Source organism: Stomoxys calcitrans, chromosome 1, assembly GCF_963082655.1.
Source record: "Stomoxys calcitrans chromosome 1, idStoCalc2.1, whole genome shotgun sequence".
NCBI classification, from domain to species: domain Eukaryota; kingdom Metazoa; phylum Arthropoda; class Insecta; order Diptera; family Muscidae; genus Stomoxys; species Stomoxys calcitrans.
Window position 1 is genome coordinate 237,078,859 of NC_081552.1, and position 24,333 is coordinate 237,103,191.

Below are 24,333 nucleotides of genomic sequence, written 5' to 3' on the forward strand. Positions count from 1 at the left end.
TGGTTCAAATTGGTCTATAACCTGATATAGCTGCCATATAAACCGATCTTGAATCTCGACTTCTTGAGCCACTAGAGGTTATGGCTTCCAATAACTGTGCCAAATATGGCCTCTAGAGGGCGCAATTATTATTCGAGTTGTCTGCAATTTTGAGTGGCGAGTTTCATTGTGACTTTCAACTACTAAGCTTAGAATGGTTTAAATCGGTTCATAATCTAGATCTGGGATCTTGACTTCTTGGGCCACTAGAGGGCGCAGTTCTTATCCGATTTGGCTGAAATTTAACATGAGGTTTTTTGTTATAGCTTCCAAAAACTGTGCTGAGTATGGTTGAAATCGCTTTATATCCTGATATAGCTGCCATATAAACCGATCTTGGGTCTTGACTTCTTGGGCCACTAGAGGGCGCAATTCTTATTCGATATGCCTAAAATTTTGAGTGGGGTGTTTTGTTATGACTTTCAACTATTGTGCTTAGTATGGTTCAATTCGGTCTATAACCTGATATAGCTGCCATATAAAGCGATCTACAATCTACAATCTCTACTTGACCCACTAGAGGTTATGGCTTCCAATAACTGTGCCAAATATGGCCTCTAGAGGGCGCAATTACTATTCGATTTGCCTGAAATTTTGAGTGACGTGTTTTGTTATGACTTTCAACTATTGTGCTTAGTATGGTTCAATTCGGTCTATAACCTGATATAGCTGCCATATAAAGCGATCTATAATCTCGATTGCTTGACCCACTAGAGGTTATGGCTTCCAATAACTGTGCCAAATATGGCCTCTAGAGGGCGCAATTATTATTCGATTTGCCTGCAATTTTGAGTGGCGAGTTTCGTTGTGACTTTCAACTACTGTGCCAAATATGGTTCAAATCGGCCCATAACCTGATATAACGGCCATATAAACCGATCTGGAATCTTGGCTTCTTGAGTGCCCTCTAGAGGGCGCAACTATTATCCAATTTGGTCGAAATTTCGTACAACTGCTTCTCCCAAAAACCTTTAAAATACGTGTCAAATAGGGTCTGGATTGGTCTACAGCCTTATATAGCTCCCATATAAACCGATCTCCCTATTTCAACTTCTTCAGCCCCTAAAGGACGCAATTCTTATTTGAATTGACTGAAATTTAACAAAATGACTTCTTCTATGAACACTTGGTGCAATGTAACTTAGGCACCGGTGTAGGCACATGGTGGTCTACTGTAAAGTCACTCTCGAACCCTGGTAGACGGGATGACAGGACCTCAGTCACTTTTGGCGAAATAACCGCGACTGATCCGAAGATATGCGCCAAGTTGTTCAACCTTCAATTTATTGTGCATCCCGAGAGAGACAGGGCAAGGGGGAAGGCCATTCGCCGTATTTGTGTTCTCCAAGGCGATGAACAGCCATCACAATTTACCGTGGGCGAAGTTACTAATGTCATTCGTGGCGCCAAATTATCTAAGGCGTTGGGCCAAGACGGAATCTCTACATTGAGCTTGAAGAATCTGGATTCACCTGGAGTTGAGTACCTTACTAATGTCCTCAACCTGTCTTTGAACACTCTTTCCGATGTCTGGAAAATGGGCAGAGTAATCCCGCTACTGAAGCCTGGAAAAGATCCGAGTTTGGGGGAGTCGTACAGACCGATCTCCTTTCTCTCACCAGTGGCTAAGGCGCTTGGTGCATTACTCCTCCCGAGCCTCGTAGGAGAATTTCCATTCGCCGAGCATCAACATGGATTTCGAAGACTGCACAGCACAACAACAGCTTTGCATGCCATCAAATTGCAAATTTTGCCCATGAACATTCCACTATGGAACAGGGGCAAACTTCTCACATATCAATGAGTGCAGTCCGATTTAAGTTTAAGCTCAATGATAAGGGGCCTCCTTTTTATAGCCGAGTCTGAACGGCGTGTTGCAGTGCGACACCTCTTTAGAGAGAAGTTTTACATGGCATAGTACCTCACAAATGTTGCCAGCATTAGGAGGGGAAAACCACCGCTGAACATTTCTTTTTTGATGTTCTCGCCAGGATTCGAACCCAGGCGTTCAGCGTCATAGGCGGACATGCTAACCTCTGCGCTACGGTGGCCTCCGTATGCTTTGCATGCCATCACCACACATATTTGCCGTGGCTTCAATCAGCCCAGGCCATGTGATAGGACGGTCCTCGTGGCACTGGACCTATCGAAGGCATTCGATACGGTCAGCCATGCCAAATTATTTGAGGACATCGCCAACACGTCCCTCCAGCCAGGCCTGAAACGCTGGGTCGCGAATTATCTGTGTGGTCTCCAGTCATTTGTGGAATTTAGGGATAAGAAATCGAAGCACAGTAGAGTGAAACAGGGAGTTGACCAAGATGGTATGATATCTCCGGCTCTGTTTAACCTCTACCTATCCTCCATTCCACCCCCTCCAGACGGCATAGAGATCGTATCATATGCGGACGATTGTACGATCATGGCATCAGGCGCCCCCCCCATTGATGACATCTGCGATAGGTTGAACGTCTACCTCAATGAGCTTGCCTCATATTTCGCTGCAAGAAATCTGAAGATATCCGCCACCAAATCTTCAGCCACATTGTTCACTACAAATACGCGTGAGGTGAACACTGAGCGGACTGTGATGGTCGATGGAGAAATGATTCCGACCATCAAGTGTCCCAAAATACTTGGCGTCAACAAGGTCGAGTCACTTGCTGGCAGCACTTGGGGTGCAGACAAAGAAACCTTGTTGACCACATACAAAGCAATTGGCCGGTCTGTGGTAAGTTATGCAGGCCCAGTGTGGTCTCGTCAGATTTGTGACACGCAGTGGAATAATATTCAGATCTGTCAGAAAGCCCCCCCTTAGAACTGCGACGGGCTGTCTCCTCAGTTCTCATGTGGACCACCTCCATCAGGAGACAAAGATCCTACCAGTGCGAAGACATAACTACATGCTGTCCAAGTAATACCTTTTGGGCTGTTATCGCAGAGACCATCCAAATCATCATCTTGTGGATAGATATCCACCGTCCAGAAGCCTTAAGGTAGATCTACGTTTATTACTTAATCTGACTGAAATCCGGAACAGTGAGGTGCAGGTGGACACCCGATATCTGAACGGAGTAGGGTCGAGATCAGATCATATTTGGATGTACCGGCTTTATAAACCGCAGCTTCATTCAAATATGATCCGATCTTGACCCTACTCCGTTCAGATATCGGGTGTCCACCTGCACCTCACTGTTCCGGATTTCAGTCAGATCGGGTATCAAAAGCGGCTTTTATGTGTTTTAGGCACTAAACCTGCAGATCGTTCTAAATGGCAATGGATGACCGCCCTCATGACATTATAATACTCTAAGGAGGTTTTGTGGGGACAAACATTTCCCATTTTTTTTATATAACTTTCATATAATCCAAGCTCTAATTAGACTTTTTCTACCTATAGTTGACAATTTCATATAGAATCGTGGTTTGGTTATGACATAAAAGCGGTTTCATATCGCATATGTTCAACCTTCGATATCTTTTAATCCTTTAAGTAAGGTCGCCTTGAGTTTGGTATTGCAACCTTCCACGGTTATTGACATTCCTTTTTGGTATTACTGTTGATGGTGGTTTTCTCTTTTATGATGACAATACATATGATATGAAATTGTTTTCATATAAAACAAATAGCCAAAATAATCGACAATCAAAAGAAAAATAAACAAAAATATCCATAAAAGGACACCCAAATGTGATGGCCATGTGGTTGGTATGCATGCAGCAACAACACATCTGAGTCCTGACTCTGCATTTATTCAAGACACCATACATACAGCGGCAACCGAAGAGAACAAAAAGTAAGGAAACATCCAAAAAATATGATTGTTGTATTCGTAGGCTTCATAAATTTCAAGAATATCATCAACAAATGCGTTTGATGTTCCATTTTTTTTTTTGCTCAAAGTATCATCGAATTTATGTGCATATATGGGGTATTGCTATTCGTGAAAAGGCTTTTGGGATTTATGAGATTATGCATATTTTATTTTATAACAAAAGAAAAGAAGGTATCAAAATAAATGGGAAAAATTTCAACAAAAAAAAAATCCCACATTTCATTAAGGCAGAGCAGGGTGTACGATTTCAATTTTAACCTAATGATGCAAAGAAACTTTCTGATGCAAGTTAACCTTTCGACGAATTTGTTACATGAAGGATGAATGGCATTTTCTATTTATTACTCTTTTGAGATAAGCTTAATGATCATTGGCGTAGCTAGATATTTCTCTTGGGGGGTGCTAAAGCCAAAACAAATGCCAAAAATAACAAAAAATCAAAAATCGGGTAATAAATATGGCTTTTATGGGGTTCAGTCCCCTTATCGGCAGATCGGTCTATATGGCAGCTATATCTAAATATAGTCCGATCTCAACAATATTTACATCAGATGTCGGGAGGCTAAAAATAACTGTTTCAAATTTCAGCGAAATCGGGTAATAAATAAAGTTTTTATGGGGTTCAGTCCCCTTATTGGCAGATCAGTCTATATGGCAGCTATATCTAAATATAGTCCGATTTGTGCCATATTTGGGTCGGATGTTGGGGGACCTTAACCTACTCACTGTTTCAAATTTCAGGGAAATCGGCTAAAAAATAAAGCTTTTATGGGCTTCAGACCCTTTATCGGGAGATCGGTCTATATGGCAGCTATATCTAAATATGGACCGATCTAATCCATATTTAGGTCAGATGTCGGGAGGCTTTAAATAACACACTGTTTCAAATTTCAGCGAAATCGGATAATAAATAAAGCTTTTATGGCCTTCAGACCCTTTATCGGGAGATCGGTCTATATGGTAGATATATATAAATATAGTCCGATCAGATCCATATTTACATCAAATGTCGGGAGATTGAAAATAACCCATTGTTTTAAATTTCACCGAAATCGGGTAATAAATAAAACTTTTATGGGCTTCCGACCCTTTATCAGGAGATCGGTCTATATACATCAGTTGTCGGGAGGCTTTAAATAACACACTGTTTTAAATATTAGCGAAATCGGGTAATAAATAAAGCTTTTATGGCCTTCAGACCTTTTATCGGGAGATCGGTCTATATGGCAGGCATATCTAAATATGGACCGATCTAATCCATATTTAGGTCAAATGTTGGGAGGCTTAAAATAACCCACTGTTGCAAATTTTAGCGAATTCGGGTTATAAATAAAGCTTTTATGGCCTTTAGACCCCTTATCGGGAGATCGGTCTATATGGTAGCTATATCTTAAGATAATCCGATCTAAACCATATTTGGGTCAGTTGTCGGGAAGCCTTAAACTACTCAATCTTTCAAATTTCAGCAAAATCGGATGAAGAATAAAGTTTTTATGGGCATTAGACCCTTTATCGGAAAATCGGTCTATATAGCAGCTCTAGCGGCTCAAGAAGTCAAGATCGCAGTTCGGCATATATGGCGGCTATATCAAGTTATGAACTGATTTAGACCAAACTTGGCACAGCTGTTGAGGGTCAAACCAAAACACGTAATGCAAAATTTCAGCTAAATCATATAATAATTGCGCCCTCTAGCGGCTCAAGAAATCAAGATCCGAGATCGGTTTATATGGGAGCTATATCAGTTAATGAACCGATTTGAACCATACTTGGCGCTGTTGTTGATGGTCACACCAAAACACCTAATGCAAAATTTCAGCTTAATCTAATAACAAAGGCTCCCTCGGATAAGAATTGCGCACTCTAGAGGCTCCAAAAGTCAAGACCCAATATCGGTTTATATGGCAGCTATATCAGGTTATGGACCGATTTGAACCATACTTGGCACAGTTGTTGGATATCATAACAAAAGACGTCGAGCAAAATTTCATTCCAATCTGATATGAAATGCGCCCTCTAGAGGCTCCAAAAGTCAAGACCCAAGATCGGTTTTTTATGGCAGCTATGTCAGGTTATGGACCGATTTGAACCATACTTGGCACAGTTGGAAGTGATACCAAAAGATCACGTGCAAAATTTCAGTCAAATCGGACCAGAATTGCGCCCTCTAAAGACTCAAGAAGTCCAGACCCAAGATCGGTTTATATGGCAGCTATATCAAAACATGGACCGCTATGGCCCATTTACAATACCAACCGACCTACACTAATAAGAAGTATTTGTGAAAAATTTCAAGCGGCAAACTTTACTCCTTCGGAAGTTAGCGTGCTTTCGATAGACAGACGGACGGGCGGACGGACAGACGGACGGACATGGCTAGATACTGTATGGTTTACTATATACTGTATGGGGTCTCAGACGAATATTTCTCCACCATCCTATGGTGGAGGGTATAAAAATCATTTTGTGTTTGTAGATTTGTTTGTTTGTTTGTGTGCTCCTTATAGACTCAAAAACGGCTGAACCGATCTTCTTGAAATTTTCACAGATGGTGCATAAAGATCCCGTGGTGAAAATTGGGTACTACATGTTTTGATATCTGAAATTTTCAGAAACGCCAGATCTCGGAGATGGGTGGTGCGTAGTACCCTAGTACCCTTAGTACCCTAAAAATAAAATTTTGGTATCCAAATTTCGGATGGGACACCTAGGGGGGCTGCCCCACCCTAAAACATATCAAACATATATTTAGACCAATCACGACAATATAGGACTCAAATGAAAGGTATTTAGAATAAGAAAACGTATCTGATATCCAATTGTCGGACCAAGTGTAAGGGGGACCTCCCCAACCCCCAAAACACCCCTAAATCGGACATTTTTAACGACCATGGCAATATGGGACTCAAACGAAAGGCATTTGCGAGTAGAATACGAATCTTTCCCAAAACACCCCGCAAAGTGGACGTATTCACTGATCATGGCAATATGGGACTTAACTAAAAGCTATTTGAGTATAGCATTCGAATCTGGGCGGCCCCCCAAATGTTTGGGGGGCCGCCTCTCCCCAAAAGCATCGCCCAAAGGGGACAAATTTACGACCATAGCAATATGGGACTCAAATGAAAGGTCTTTGGAAGTAAAGCACGAACCTGATATCAATGTTCGGGAAAAGTGCCTATGGGGCAACCCCTCCCCCACAGCACCACCCAAATTGGAAGTATTTGCTGACCATTGCAATATAACCTCAAATAAGAGGGTTTTTAGAGAAGAACACGAGCCCCAAAACACCCCTAAATCGAGCATATTTACCGACCATGTCAATGTGGAGCTTAAACGAAAGGTGTTGGGGGGGTACAGCAAGAATTGATACCCACTTTCGGGACCAATTTACTGGGGGTCTACCCCTTTCCAAAAATACCCCACAAACAGCAAGTTTTTACCGACCATCGCAATATGGGGTATTTGGAAGTAGAATACGAATTTGATATCCAAATGTAGGACCATGCATTAAGGGCATCACCCCTCCCCAAAGGGTAAACATTTTTCGACCATGCCAATATGATAACCCCATATTGCCTAAACCAATGGCAATATGGGGTTTAAATAAATGGTATTTAAAAGAAGAACACGATGCTGATATTTCTTCAGGGCCAAGTGTCTGGGGGACCACCTCACCCCCGAAAACACCCCTAAATCAGATATCATGAGAATATCGGGATGAAATAAAGTATTTTAAGAATGGAGTACACTTAAGATCCAACATTAAATGTAGAGCTTTCAATACGCATGGAAAGCCCCATATCCTGACTCCCATACAACATTAGAATGTGAGTTTGTAAACAAATTACATTTGGCACAAACAAAAGGCAACTTCGAACGAACACTTTTATTGTGTTTATTAAATTTTGTAAAAAGAAAACTCAACCTAGCGTAACAGAAAAGGCGGCAGCTACCAAAAAAAAGGTTCTCCACAAAACATCGAAACACGCGTAACTCTCTGCTGCTGATGTAAGTGTGTGTAAGTAGGGTTACAGCAAGGACAACTACAATTTGTTTCAAGTGTGGGCGAATTCCCTGTTGTTTTTATTGTTGTTGCTACCGTTTGTTATTGTTTTGGTAGTCGAAAGTGTTTTCGTGTTATGTCGGAGTTTTTCCATTTCATTGGAAGGAGCACTAAACGAAATAAATTGTCGCTGACAGTTGTTTATATTAAAAACAAAAAAAAATACACACACACACACATACACAAAATGTAAGAGGAACACAAAACACGCTTGAAAAGGCAAAAAGGAATTTCTCTTGCTACCATCGTTCATTGCTTTGTTGTTATTGTAAGATATTCGATTATTGAAGACGACGTCCTTTCAGTCGTCCCCATTCTACTCCCTATTGATGGAGGGGATTTATTGATGGTGATGAGGACGATGGTAATGATGTTTGTAGCATGATTGGGTTTACCTTTCTTTCTTCCGGCTTTTGTTTGTTAAGAATGTGCCAACGTTTTTCGCGATATTTTTAGCAAATTGATAAATATTTTTTCTACCCAAAAAGCGGCCACATTGTTATGCTACCTTTTTTTTTGCGGGAGGGGGGAAAGTTATTTCAAGATTTCAAGGGGCAAAATATTGTTTAAAAGGTTGCATTACTTTGGAGATGAAAGGAATGAGGGGAATTTCGTGGTGTTGTGCTTAAAGGCATGCCAAATGGAGTTTGTACAGGTATTTTATTTTTCAACAGCCTATTGTCAATGTCAAATCATGTAAAATTTCCTGTTGGAATTTCAACTGAAATTCTTCCTCTTTGGGTATACTAATGGGTGATGACTTGTTGATTTATTCAGTGGTTTAGTTTTTAGATTTAAATACGAAGTTAAAGAGATTTTTGAAAAAAAACTTGCAGTACTTACCGAAAATTTCAGAGATGAAGGTATATCTGTAAGAAAAATAAAAAAAAAGTATAAAAAAATTTATAAAAAAATGTAGAAAAAGTTTTACTGGAATTTCTATTTTAAAAGAAAATTTTATTAAAATTTTACTTACAAAAAATGATAACCAAATTTAGCAAAATTTTTACTTGAGCGAAAATTTCATTGAAATTTTGTCTTTAGGGAAACCGTTATTGAAATTTTTTCCTTCGAGATATTTTTAAACAAATTTTTTACTAAAAGCCAAATTTCAATGATTCACTAAAGACAAAATTTTGACGACATTTTCTCTAAAGACAAAATTAGGACCAAATTTTCTCTACAGACAAAATTAGGACCAAATTTTCTTTAAAGACAAAATTAGGATCAAATTTTCTCTAAAGACAAAATTAGAACCAAATTTTCTCTAAAGACAAAATATCAAAAACATTTTATCCAAAGACCAATTTTCAATGAAAAAAATTTGACGAAATTTTCTCTAAAGACAACAATAGGACCAAATTTTCTCAAAAAACAATAAAGTTTCTCTAAAGACCAAATTTCAATAATGAAATTTTCTCTAAAAACCAAATTTCAAAGGATAAATAGTAAATAAAAATAAAATTCTCTCTAAGTCAAAATATTGGTTGCCCAAAAAGTAATTGCGGATTTTTTAAAGGAAATTAAATGCATTTTTAATAAAACTTAGAATGAACTTTAATGAAATATACTTTTTTACACTTTTTTTCTAAAGCAAGCTAAAAGTAACAGCTGATAACTGACCGAAGAAAGAATGCAATTACAGAGTCACAAGCTGTGAAAAAATTTGTCAACGCCGACTATATGAAAAATTCGCAATTACTTTTTGGGCAACCCAGTAGAAATTCATTCATTCATTGATATTTTGTCTTTAGCAAAAACTTCGTCCAATATCCTTGGGGGAAATTTTTTACAAATTTTGTCTTTAAAGAAAATTTCATTGAAATCTTGGCTTTAAAGAAAATACCAAAGAAGAGGGTAGTTTTAGTACCGTTTCCCAAAGGCTGGTACTGTTAGTTCCCCTTCCCAAGGAGAGGGTACTGTTAGTACCCTTTCCCAAAGAAAAAGGCAATTTTAGTACGCTTTCCCAAAGAAGAGGGTAGTTTTAGTACTCTTTCCTAAAGGAGAGGAGAGTTTTAGTACCCTATCCCGAAGGAGAGGAAAGTTTTAGTACCCTTTCCCATAGTAGAGGGTAGTTTTATTAGCGTTTCCTAAAGAAGAGGAGAGTTTTAGTACCCTATCCCGAAGGAGAGGGAAGTTTTAGTACCCTTTCCCATAGTAGAGGGTAGTTTTAGTAGCCTTTCCCACAGGAGAGGGTAGTTTTTGTACTCTTTTCCATAGAAGAGGGTGGTCTTAGTAAATTTTCTCAAAGGAGAAGGTAAATCTAGTTACCTTTCCCAAAGAAGAAGGCAATTTTAGTACGCTTTCCCAAAGGAAAGGGCAGTTTTAGTACTCTTTCCCAAAGGAGAGGACAGTTTTAGTGCCCATTCCCACAGAAAGAGGGTAGTTTTGTATCTCTTTCCCATCGGAAAGGGTAGTTTTAGTACCCTTTTCCAAACGAGAGGGTAGTTTTGTTATCCGCTCCCAATGGATAGGTAGTTTCAATACCCTTTCCGAAGGATGAGCGCAGTTATAGTACCCTTTTCCAAAGAGGAGGTAGTTTTAGTACTCTTTGCCAAAGTAGATGGCAGGTTTAGTACCCTTTCCCAAAGGAGAGTGTTGTTTTACTATCATTTCTCCAAGAAGGGGTAGTTTTAGTATTCTTTCGCAAAGAAAATTGTAGTTTTAGTACCCTTTCCCAAAAAAGAGGGTAGGTTTAGTTCCCTTTCCCAAAGAAGAAGGGTTTTAGTACCCTTTCTCAAAAGAGAGAGTGGTTGTAGTATGCTTTCCCAAACAAGAGGGTAGTTTTATTGCCCTTTCCGAAAGGAGAAAGTAGTTTTAGTACCCTTTCCCGAAGGAAATGCCAGTTTTACCATCTTTTCCCAAAGGAGAGGGTAATTTGAGTACCCTTTTTCAAAGGATTTGACACAGGAAAGGGTACTAAAACTCTCCCATCGGAGAGGGTAGTTTTAGTACCCTTTCTCAAAAAGAGGGCAGTTTTAGTACCCTTTTCCCAAGCGAGAGGGTAGTTTTAGTATCTTTTTCTAAAGGAGAGGGTTGTTTTAGTACCCTTTCGCAAAGGAGAGTGTAGCTTTAGTCACCTTTCCCAAGGGAGAGGGCAGTTTTCGTTCCTTTTCCCAAAAAACAGGGTAGTTTTCGTAACTTTTTTCCAAAGAACAGGGTAGTTTTAGTTCCCCTTCCCAATGGATGGGTAGTTTCAATACCCTTTCCCAAGGATGAGGTTTATTTTAGTACCCTTTCCCACTGAAGAGATAGTTTTATTACCCTTTCCAAAATAGAGGTTTATTTTAGTACGCTTTCCCAAAGGAGAGGGTTGGATTAGTACTCTTTTCCAAAGGTGAGGGTAGTTTTAGTACCCTTTTCAAAGGAGAGTGTACTTTTGGTACCCTTTTCCAAAGGAGAGGGTAGTTTTAGTACGCTTTCTCAAAGGAGAGGGTAGTTTTAGTACCCTTTCCCGAAGGACAGGGAAGTTAAAGTACTTTTTCCCAAAGCGGAGGGTAGTTTAAGTACCCTTCCCCAAAGGAGAGGGAAGTTTTAGTACCCTTTCCCAAAAGGGGCGGGTAGTTTTAGTAACCTTTCCCAAAAGAGAGGATAGTTTTACTACTCTTTCCTATAGGAGAGGGTGGTTTTTGTTCCCTTTTCCAAAGCAGTGGGTAGTTCTAATACCCTTTCACAGAGGAGAGGGTAGTCTTAGTATCCTTTCCCATAGGAGGGCGTAGGTTTCGTACCCTACCCCAAACGAAGTTTTAGTACCCTTTTTCAAAAGAGGAGGGTAGTTTTAGCAACCTTTCCCAAAGGAGAGGGTAGTTTTACTGCTCTTTCCCAAACGAGAGGGTAGTTTTAGTACCCTTTCCCAAAAGAGAGGATAGTTTAGTACCCTTTCCCAAAGGAGAGTGCATTTTAAATACCATTTCCCAAATGAAAGCGTAGTTTCAGTACCCTTTCCCAAATGAGGGGACAGTTTTACTATCCTTTCTCATAAGAGAGGGTAGTTTTATTTCCCTTTCCCAACGCAGAGGGCAGTTTTAGTACCCTTCTCCAAAGAGGAAGGAAGTTTTAGTATCCTTTCCCAAAAGAGGAGGGTAGTTTTAGCAACCTTTCCCGAAGCAGAGGGTAGTTTTACTGCTCTTTCCCAAAGGAGAGAGTGGTCTTAGTATCCTTTCCCAAACGAGAGTGTGGTTTTAGTACCCTTTCTCAAACGAGTGGGTAGTTTTAGTACCCTTTGCCAAAGGAGAGGGTAGTTTTTGTACCCTTCCCCAAAGGAGAGGGAAGTTTTAGTACCCTTTTCCAAAGCAGAGGGTAGTTTTTATACCCTTTCACAAAAGAAGAGGGTAGTTTTAGTACTCTTTCCTAAAGGAGAGGTCAGTTGAAGTACCCTTTCCTAAAGGAGAGGGTTCATTTAGTACCCTTTCTCAAAGGTAAGGGTAGTTTTGGTATCCTTTTCCAAAGAAGAGGGTAGTTTTAGTGCCATTTTCCAATATAGAGGAAAGTTTTAGTACCCTTTCCCATAGACGGTAGTTTTAGTACCCCTTTTCCAAAGCAGAGGGTAGTTTCCGTTTAATTTTCCAAAGAAAAGGGGAGTTTCAGTACCCCGTCTCAAAGGAGTTGGTATTTTAGTACCCTTTCGCAAAGGAGAGGGTCTTAGTACCTTTTTCCAAAAAAGAGGGTAGTTTTAGTGTCCTTTCCTAATGTAGTTTTATTACCCTTTCCTAAAGGATAGGGTAGTTTTAGTACCCTTTCCCAAAAGAGAGGGTATTTTAAGTACCCTTTCCCAAAGGAAATTTGTATATTTGTTTTTGAGAAAATTTCAAAGAAAGTTTGTGGGTGTGTGTTGCTGTCTATGGCTTTCCTTTTCCATTTGCATCTCCAATCATTGAGCTCGTCTCGAAAGAGAAACAAACAAGAATTGTAAAATTTAATGATCTCGCTCTAACAAGCAAAAAACTTGAAAAATTAAAAATTCACCAGAGCCCGGCCAGGATTCGAACCTGGGCACTCGGAGCCCGCTGTTGCTCCAATGTAGCCAATACAACTTCCATCAGATGAAGAAAATCATGTGTAGTACGGAAGAAGTGCAATTTGCCACAAAGATAATGTCTGTCATTACACAAAAATACATGCATTGGGAAAAGTACAGCTAATAGGTAGGGTTGTCGAGCTTGGTTATTGTGGTAATTGTATCATAGATGCGTTTTCGCAATTAATTCGATTCAAACACAACATACCAACGATTGGCCCTTGAAGCCATCACACCTAATATGTTGGAAAAGTCTTCTAACCAAAGGCGAAACGAGTCTCATAGTGGTTGATGTGTGTTGCTATCGTTGGCTTTCCTTTTCCATTTGCATCTCCGATCATCCAGCTCGTCTCGAAAGAGAAACAAACAAAAATTGTAAAATTTAATGATCTTGCCCTAACAGGTAAAAGACTTGAAAAATGAGTTTGTCCTTATAAAAAACTTTATTGAAATTTGGTGCTTAGAGAAAACTTCATTGAAATTTTGTTGTAAGAGAAAATTTCATTGAAATTTTGTTGTTAGAGAAAATTTCATTGAAATTTTGTTGTTAGAGAAAATTTCAGTGAAATTTTGTTTTTACAGAAAATTTCGTTAAAATTTTGTCTTTTGAGAAAATTGCCTCGAAATTTTGTCTTTAGAGAAAATTTAATCAAAATGGGGTGAGTGGAAGAAGTTCATGGAAGTTTTGTCCCAATCGGTTAGTTGGTCGGGGAAGCGGTCGAGAGTGGGAGCAAGGGGAAGTCCCTTTGTTTGTTTCTCTATTCAGTAAGTTGCCATCATGCTCTGGTCTAGGGAAAAATGTATCTTCTGCGCTCGCTTTGAAATTCTTCCTCGCAGACTCGTTCCTGACTGTAATTCGATTATGTCGTGAGTTATCTCATTTCGGGAGTGTGGTTTCAGCCATACCACACACAGCATGAATTTGTTGCGACGACATTTCACCCACCGCCTTATCTCTCTCTCAGAGGCGATCTTTAATGGCCGGCAGGCGCTGCAGATTTGAGTCCATGTTATTTCCTTCATGGAATTATTTGAAATTCCTATTTTATGGCGATCGACCACGGCAATAGCACACCTCAAGAACAACATTCGCGACGACATTGCCAACATGCCGATTGATATGCTGCAAAGAGTGGACACGTATCCCATGGCAGCAGTTTGTACGTACCGGATTGACCCGATGAATCCTTAATCGGCAAGGGCTGCTCCCTACAAACAGCTACAACAACAACGAATTTGATAAATCGACATAATCAGGGGCCGCCGACGTCATTTTCAAGACTGCATTAAAAAATTGAGATTTTATATTCTCAAATAAAAACAGAATAACAAAATTAGTTGAAGTGCTTTTGTTGTTATTGACCTTTCCATAAGTGAGATTACCTGGTGCACCCTGTATTTGACCAATAAACTAGCGTTTATCGCTGTTTTTGTAGCTGTGTGGTGTACCCTGAGGCGGCAGCCCTTGCTGATGAATGACTTCATCGGGCCAATCCGGTAGGTACAACCAGCTGCCTTGGGATTACTCTATCTCTATTCTCTATTAGCCTCATTTTCCTTTCCATTCGAAAAAATTTCACCTTCGATTATAAGCCTCCTCCTCCCTGAGGTTTCTGCATAACAAAACAGTTTAGCAGTTAGTTGGCAAATAAACGTATTTTTCCCTATTGTCAGGTAAAAGCCTGAAACATTAATCGGGGATTTTTGATGCGTTTGCAGACAATTATGACACGTTCTAGTCCTTATGCAGAACATTGAGATAATCGATTGGGATTGAAGTGACATCAAATTGAGTTCATAATTCATGGCCATGAATTACCTTAAATACCCAATAAATTAATAATCAAAATTGTCTACGCTAAGCCTTGAGAAACTCATAAATTCCTGCACTGTTATATTAATGCGCAAAAACAAGCACATAACCACGTGTGAACATTAAAGTGGGTAAACATTTCTGAAGGTTTATAGAAAGCTCAAATAATTATAACAAGTAAAGAAACGCGTTAAGTTTTACCAGACTGAACCCTTTATATAGGTGGGAGCCATGATATAAAATCAAGTAAAAAGGCGTTAAGTTCGGCCGGGCCGAACTTTGGATACCCACCACCTCGGGTATATATGTGAACCACCTTTCGTCAAAATCCAGTGAAAAATGTATACCTTATGCCCCATAGCAGCATAGGCATAACATCCGATTTAGACCAAATGCTTATAACTACAAGCCATTGTTCAACCGAGAGATCGGTCTATATGGCAGCTATATCCAAATCTGGACCGATCTGAGCCAAATTGACGAAAGATGTCGAAGGGCACAACGCAATTCACTGTCCCAAATTTCAGCAAAATCGGATAATAAATGTGGTTTTTATGGGCCGAGACCCTAAGTCAGAGGATCGGTCTATATGGCAGCTATATTCAAATCTGGACCGATCTGAGCCAAATTGACGAAAGATGTCGAAGACCCTTACACAACTCACTGCCTCAAATTTCGGCAAAATCGGACAATAAATGCGCCTTTTATGGCCCTAAAACCGAGAGATCGGTCTATATGGCAGCTATATCCAAATCTGGACCGATCAAGGCCAATTTGACAAAGGATGTCGAAGGACCTAATACAACTCACTGTCCCGAATTTCAGCAAATTCGGATAATAAATGTGGCTTTTATGAGCATTAGACCCTTAATCGGAGGATCTGTCTATATGGCAGCTATATCCAAATCTGGACCGATCTGATGTAAATTGACGAAGGATGTCGAAGGGCCTAACACAACTCACTGTCCCAAATTTCAGCAAAATCGGATAATAAATGTGGCTTTTATGGGCCTAAGACCCCAAATCGGCGGATCGGTCTATATGGCAGCTATATCCAAATCTGAACCGATCAAGGCCAATTTGACGAAGGATGTCGAAGGACCTAATACAACTCACTGTCCCAAATTTCAGCAAAATCGGATAATAAATGTGGCTTTTTTGGGCCCAAATCGAGTGATCGGTCTATATGGCAGCGATATCCAAATCTGAACTGATCAGGGCCAAATTAAAGAAAGATGTCGAAGGTTCTAAGGCAACTCACTGTCCCAAATTTCAGCAAAATCGGATAATAAATGTGGCTTTTATGGGCCTAAGACCCTAAGTCGGAGGATCGGTCTATATGGCAGCTATATTCAAATCTGGACCGATCTGAGCCAAATTGACGAAAGATGTCGAAGACCCTAACACAACTCACTGCCTCAAATTTCGGCAAAATCGGACAATAAATGCGCCTTTTATGGCCCTAAAACCGAGAGATCGGTCTATATGGGAGCTGTATCCAAATCTGAACCGATCTGAGCCAAATTGACGTAAGATGTCGAAGACCCTAACACAACTCACTGCCTCAAATTTCGGCAAAATCGAACAATAAATGTGCCTTTTATGGCCCTAAAACCGAGAGATCGGTCTATATGGCAGCTATATCCAAATATGGACCGATCTGGGCCAATTTGACGAAGGATGTCGAACGGCCTAAAACAACTCACTGTCCAAAATTTCAGCAAAGTCGGAAAATAAATGTGGCTTTTATGGGCCAAGACCCTTAATCGGAGGATCGGTCTATATGGCAGCTATGTCCAAATCTGGACCGATCTAGGTCAAATTAACAAAATATGTCGAGGGGCCTAACACAACTTACTCTCCCAAATTTCAGCAAAATCGGATAATAACTGCGGCTTTTGTGGGCCGAAGACCCTAAATCGGGAGATCGATCTATATGGCAGCTATATCCAAATCTGGACCGATCTAGGCCAAATTAACGAAGGATGTCGAAGGGCCTAACACAACTCACTGTCCCAAAATTTCGGCAAAATCGGATAAAAAATAAAGCTTTTATGGGCTGCAGACCCCTTATCGGCGTATCAGTCTATATGAACCAAATTGACGATCTGAACCAAATTGACGAAGGATGTTAAAGAGCCTAACGCAACTCTCTGTCCCCAATTTCAGCAAAATCGGATAATAAATAAATTGACAAAGGATGTCGAAGGACCTAATACAACTCACTGTCCCAAATTTCAGCAAAATCGGATAATAAATGTGGCTTTTATGGGCCTAAGACCCTAAATCGGCGGATTGGTCTATATGGGGGCTATATCAAGATATAGTTCGATATAGACCATCGTCGAACTTAACCTGCTTATGGACAAAAAAAGAATCTGTGCAAATTTTCAGCTCAATATCTGTATTTTTAAAGGCTGTAGCGTGATTTCAACAGACAGACGGACGGACATGTCTAGATCGTCTTAGATTTTTACGCTGATCAAGAATATATATACTTAATAAGGCCTGCCAATGGATATTTCGATGTGTTGCAAACGGAATGACAAAATGAATATATCCCCATCCTTCGGCGGTGGGTATAAAAATATATGAACGCCGATCCATATAGAAAAGGACAGCAATAAAAGGTCTTTGGTAGTAGAGTACACTTTTTACCCTAAAATTGAGATAGGCACAGGAAGACCTGCGCGTCTTTAAATATGTACTATCGCAAGTGGTAGCTTTCAAATATGATTTTGAATGCAGATAACCAAAACAAACAAAAATTAATTAGGGTGGATCTGAACGAGACCCGTTGCCCTGATAGCCACCTTCAAAATGCTTGACATTATAGGGCCAAACAAAATCGTGCTCTAGCACGATGCTGATATTATTTCAGGGTCCGTCCCCCAATCTTCCTTTAAACCGGCTATGTTTGCCTACTATGGCAATAAATAATAGGTATTTGATAGTAGAAAACGAATTTGATATCCAATTTTGAGGCCAAGTGTTTGGGGGTCGTCTCACCACATAAACTCTCCCTAAACCAATGGCTATTGGGGCTCAAAAAAAGAAATATGCGAGTAGAGCACGATGCTGATGTTTTTTCAGGGCTAAGTACATGGAGGCCACCGTAGCGCAGAGGTTAGCATATCCGCCTATGACGCTGAACGTCTGGGTTCGAATCCTGGCGAGACCATCAGAAAAAATTTTCAGCGGTGGTTTTCCCCTCCCAATGCTGGCAACATTTGTGAAGTAACTTCTCTCCATGTAAAACTTCTCTCCAAAGAGGTGTTGCACTGCGGCACGCCGTTCAGACTCGGCCATATAAAGGAGGCCCCTTATCATTGAGCTTAAACTCTCACTCATTGATATGTGAGAAGTTTGCCCTTGTTCCTTAGTGAAATGTTCATGGGCAAAATTTGCATTTTTGTGAGAAGGCGCAGTAGAGCGGGCCCTGTCCAGCTAGTTTATAGCATAAAAGTCCATTGGTGTTTCTTTGTAGGTTCGAAAATCATTAAACCGGTGTTCCTGAATAGATTGTGTAGGGTTTTTATACCCACCTCCATAGGATAGGAGGTATTCTCGTACAATATCTTTAACCACCTTAATGTCCATCAACCTTTCACACAAGGGATTACTCTGGTGTTTTCTTCCTCTTTGGTTCTGGCAAAGTGTAGTGTAGTGTCTTCCTTTTGTTCGTGTGCACGCAGCAGTGTAGCGCACAGCATCTTCTTGCGTGCACATCATCAAACAGTTTTGTGTCGTTCGGTCGTTTGGCCGTCTTCTTCGTGTGGGGGTTTTTTATGTTTATTTATCATAAATTATGTTACGTTTTGTGCTTTTATTCCCATTATTATTTATGCATATCCATGCATGCTGCCATTATATGACACCCTAATACATCCAACCAATCACGGTAATATTTATGAACTTTTCGCTGAGCTCATATACCATACGTTGATGCCTTCAGTTTCACATGTTCCTTTCCTTCGTACCGAGGACTCGAGTGGGAAAGGTCACAGTGAAGAAAAGCGAAAAGGAAGTACAACACTAGACAACAAAGTGATGATGAGAGGCTGTGTGAGAGAGAGAGAGAGAGAGGCTGTAAATCCCGCATTGGGCATGCATACTTAGTCGTCAAAAGTAAAATTTACTTTTATTTGAAATGTAGAATTTTGACTAAACTTGCGTAGATATTGTAGGAGTCATAGAGGGTATCTTTGTGCTCAAATAAATCTGAACCGATTTCAACCAAAAGCGGCACACATAGTAGAAGTCATTAAAGAAGACATTGTGCTAAACTTTGAAAAAAATCTGACGGACGGGCCTGAAGGACGGATGGACAGACAGACAGACGGACATAGAATAATGGAATCAGAACAAATAACAAGTAAAAGCGTGCTTAGTTCGGCCGGGCCGAATCTTATATACCCTCCACCATGGATCGCATTTGTCGAGTTCTTTTCCCGGCACCTCTTCTTAGGCAAAAAAGGATATAAGAAAAGAGTTGCTCTGCTATTAAAACGATATCAAGATATGGTCCGGTTCGGACCACAATTAAATTATATGTTGGAGACCTGTGTAAAATTTCAGCCAAATTGTATAAGAATTGCGCCCATTGGGGCTCACGAAATAAAATAGAGAGAACGATTTATATGGGATCTGTATCGGGCTATAGACCGATTCAGACCATAATAAACACGTTTGTTGATGGTCATTAGAGGATCCGTCGTACAAAATTTCAGGCATATCGGATAATAATTGCGACCTCTAGGGGTCAAGAAGTCAAGATCCCAGATCGGTTCATATGGCAGCTATATCAGGTTATGAATCGATTTGAACCTTATTTGACACAGTTGTTGAAAGTAAAAAAATAAAATACGTCATGCAAAATTTCAGCCCAATCGCATAGGAATTGCGCCCTCTAGAAGCTCAAGAAGTCAAATCCCCAGATCTGTTTATACGACAGCTATATCAGGTTATGGACCGATTTCAACCATACTTGGCACAGTTGTTGGATATCATAACAAAACACGTCGTGCGAAATTCCATTCCATTCAGATAAGAATTGCGCACTCTAGAGGCTCAAGAAGTCAAGACCCAAGATCGGTTTATATGGCAGCTATATCAGGTTATGCACCGATTTGAACCATACTTGGCACAGTTGTTGGATATCATAACAAAACACGTCGTGCAAAATTTCATTCTGATCGGATAAGAATTGCGCACGCTAGAGGCTCAAGAAGTCAAGACCCAAGATCGGTTTATATGGCAGCTATATCAGGTTATGGACCGATTTGAACCATACTTGGCACAGTTGTTGGATATCATAACAAAACACGTCGTGCAAAATTTCATTCTGATTGGATAAGAATTGCGCACGCTAGAGGCTCAAGAAGTCAAGACCCAAGATCGGTTTATATGGCAGCTATATCAGGTTATGAACCGATTTGAACCACACTTGGCACAGTTATTGGATATCATAACGAAACACATCGCGCAAAATTTCATCCTAATCGGATAAGAACTGCGCACTCTAGAGGCTCAAGAAGTCAAGACCCAAGATCGGTTTATATGGCAGCTATATCAAAACATGGACCTATATGGCCCATTTACAATACCAACCGACCTACACTAATAAGAAGTATTTGTGCAAAATTTCAAGCGGCTAGCTTTACTCCTTCGGAAGTTAGCGTGCTTTCGACAGACAGACGGACGGACGGACGGACGTGGCTAGATCGACATAAAATTTCACGACGATCAAGAATATATATACTTTATGGGGTCTCAGACGAATATTTCGAGTAGTTATAATCAGAATGACGAAATTAGTATACCCCCCATCTTATGGTGGAGGGTATAAAAAGGCATTAAGTTCGGCCGGGCCAAACTTTGAATACCCTCCACTTCGGGTATATATGTAAACCCCCTTTCGTCAGAATCCGGTGAAAATTTAATAACTTAAGCAACCAAATTCGGCGCGAACATTGAGTGGTCTAATATATATGACACTATTCAATTTTGTAGAACAACATATTAGTCTTTTTGGCAGATGTATTCAACTATAAACCGATCTAAACGATATTAAGGTCCGATATTGGGAGCTTCAGAAAAACTCAATGTTTCAAATTTCAGCGAAATCGGGTAATAAATAAAGCTTTTATGGGCTTTAGTCCCATGGTCATGGTTGTATCATCTATCTGCCATCTTCAACGCTATCCAATCCACCCGAACGGACTGGTCCGCGAGTTATTCCCCACTGGGAAGAGATTTGAGTATTTAAGGAATAATGGAAAAGCCCTTCCCCCTGTCTGTCTTGCTTTTATGGCCGATAGCGGCATGGTATATGATGGTTATTGTAAGCTCATGTTTTACCATAGGAGGTTAGGGATTCTTGACATTAGGAATATGGTCTACGCCACCGATCAGTAGACAGGGGCTTGTGAATAGTTGTAAAGAGTATGCTCTGGATTATTGATGTCGAAGGAGGGGTGTATATTCATTTTGTCATTCTGTTTGCAACACATGATCAGCGTAAAATTCTAAGACGATCTAGCCATGTCCGTCCGTCTGTCCGTCTGTCTGTTGAAATCACGCTACAATCTTTAAAATACAGATATTAAGCTGAAACATTGCCCAGATTCTTTTTTTGTGCATAAGCAGGCAAAATTCGAAGATGGGCTATATCGGACTATATCTTGATATAGCCCCCATATAGACCGATCCGCCGATTTAGGCTCTTAGGCCCATAAAAGCTATATTTATTATACGATTTTGGTGAAATTTGGCACAGTGAGTTGTGCTAGGCCCTTCGACATCCTTTGTCAATTTGGCTCTGATCGGTCCAGATTTGGTTATAGCTGCCACATAGACCGATCCTCCGATTAAGGGTCTTGGGCCCATAAAAGCCTCATCCCCTTATCCGATTTCGCCAAAAATTTTGACAGTGAGTTGTGTTAGGCCTTTCAGCATCCTGCTTCAACTTGGACCAGATCGGTTCAGATTTGGATATAGCTGCCATACAGACCGATCTCTCGATTGAAGGTTTTGAGCCCATAAAAGGCGCATTTATTGGCAGATTTCACCGAAATTTGGGACAGTGAGTTGAGTTATGCCCCTCGACATATTTCTGCAATTTCGCACAGATCGGTTCAGATTTGGATATAGCTGGCATATAGACCGATCTCTTGATTTAAGGTTTTGGAGCATTCGTTGTCCGATTTCACTGAAATTTGGGACAGTGAGTCAAATTAAGCGCCTCGACATTTTTCTGGAATAAGGCACAGGTCGGTTCAGATTTGGATATAACTGGCATATAGACCGATCTCTTGATTTAAGGTTTCGGGCCCATAAAAGGCGCATTTATTGTTCGATGTCGTCAAAATTTAGGACAGCCAACTAGGTTAAGACCCTCGACATACTTCTGCAATATGACACAGATCGGTCCAGATTTGGATATAGCTGCCATATAGACCGATCTCTCGGTTTAAGGTTTTGAAGCCATAAAAGCTACATTTATTTTCCGATTTTGCTGAAATTTAGGACGGTGGGTTGTGTTAGGCCTCTCGACTTCCTCCTTCAATTTGGCCCAGATCGGTCCAGATTTGAATATAGCTGCCATATAGACCGCTCTCTCGATGTAAGGTTTTGGCGCCATAAAAGGCGCATTTATTGTCCGATTTCGCCTAAATTTGGGACAGTGAGTTGTGTTAGGCTTTCGGCATCCGTGTCGTATATGGTACAGATCGGTTTACTTTTAGATATAGCCACTAAAAAGACCAATATTTTGTTATACTCAATAGAACAATGACTTGTACTCATTAGTATTTGGTCCAAATCGGAGCATGTTTCGATATAACTGCTATGGGACATAAGGTATGCAAGTTTTACCGGATTTTGATGAAAGGTAATTTACATATATACTCGAGGCCCGGCCAAACTTAACGCCTTGACTTGACGCAGTTCCCAGCTTTGTAGCTCAATTTTGTGGCATATACCCACATTTAATGAAAATTTATTACTACTCAATTTTTCTCTCGATTTCAGCTATTGAGGGCACAGATATGATAAAATGGGAGGTTGCCTTCGTTGCACAAGCCTTTATATGTCTGTCTTTGACTCTGAATACCAGGGTTCAAATGCTGACGAGAACATACATTTCAGTGATCATCCCCTTGCCAAATGTTGGCAATATTATGAGAGTTTCAGAAATATATTGGGTTGCCCAAAAAGTAATTGCGGATTTTTTTAAAGAAAGTAAATGCATTTTTAATAAGACTTAGAATGAACTTTAAACAAATATACTTTTTTTACACTTTTTTTCTAAAGCAAGCTTAAAGTAACAGCTGACAACTGACAGAAGAGAGAATGCAATTACAGAGTTACAAGCTGTGGAACAATTTGTCAACGCCGACTATATGAAAAATCCGCAATTACTTTTTGGGCAACCAATAAAACCTTCTCCAGTGACTAATGTCGGGAGTTAGCACCTTGATAATCTCTTTATAAAACGAAAAAAGCAGATTGGGACATATTGACCCAAGTGGCTTTTTTCGTTTTTTCCTGCAGTCTAGTGTAAATAAGGATATGTTATGTCAGCCAGTCAGTCGGTCCATGAAAAGGGCATAGAGCAACATATCACGCTACAGTTGATAAGAGCTTTTACTTTTCATGTCAAAATGGTTTGTTCTGGATATTCCTCATTTACCGTCATGTAAAATTTGTATGGACACGTAAAAACCATTCAGTTTTTATGACACACCACTCTCTTGTGACGCGCGAGAGACAGACAGACAACAACATTAACGAAGCGATAGAAATTTCATTGCTGGTCCTCAGCATCACAGAATACATTTAAGGGAATTGTGTATTTAAATAAAATCACGAAAGGCAACAAAAACAAAAATTAATTAGCCAAAGATAAGGGGGAAGTAAAGAAAAAAAAAATAATTTATTACCCTGAATTTGCCAACAAAGTATAATAAAAGATAAGAACTAATACTACACTCGTATTGAAATTAAATGAAATTGCTACATAATTGCGGTAGGGTTAATGAATGTCAACAGAACTGGTACGGGGCTTAGCATGATCTCACTATCAAAAAAGTGGCCATAAGAGTGCTCCAAAGAACATTTTGCGATTTAACGTCTTTAGACTATTTTTTGTGGGGCCTGCTTCAATTGACGCATTGGAATACAACATTGAAGCATTTATGCATGAGAAAGAGTGTGCCAAAATTAGACTAAGGGGATGGACCATTTGAGGCGCAGTCACGGTCAAAATTTGCATGAAATAATCTTCCAACATTAAATTATATGGACCGTGCTATCGATTCAAATAAAAATTTCATGCATTTTTATACCTAGCACCGAAGGATGGGGGTATATTCATTTTGTCATTCCGTTTGCAACACATCGAAATATCCATTTCCGACCCTATAAAGTGTATATATTCTTGATCAGCGTAAAAACCTGAGACGATCTAGACATGTCCGTCCGTCTGTCCGTTAAAATCATGCTACAGTCTTTCAAAAAAAAGAGATATTGAGCTGAAACCTTGGAAAGATTACTTTTTTGT

General features: G+C 40.0%; 1 protein-coding gene across 4 annotated transcripts in view; it reads right to left on the reverse strand.

The window, feature by feature from the left end:
• Nucleotides 1-24,333, reverse strand: part of LOC106091103 (uncharacterized) — a 316,167-nt gene that overhangs the window by 240,844 nt on the left and 50,990 nt on the right. For 2 of the 4 annotated variants that reach the window (XM_059360639.1, XM_059360637.1), the window contains exon 3: nucleotides 8,785-8,810. The exons of the other annotated variants lie outside the window; for them this stretch is intronic. The gene's annotated coding sequence lies outside the window, so the exon portion shown is untranslated. The remainder of the gene's footprint in view (nucleotides 1-8,784; nucleotides 8,811-24,333) is intronic. 4 annotated transcript variants of the gene reach the window in all.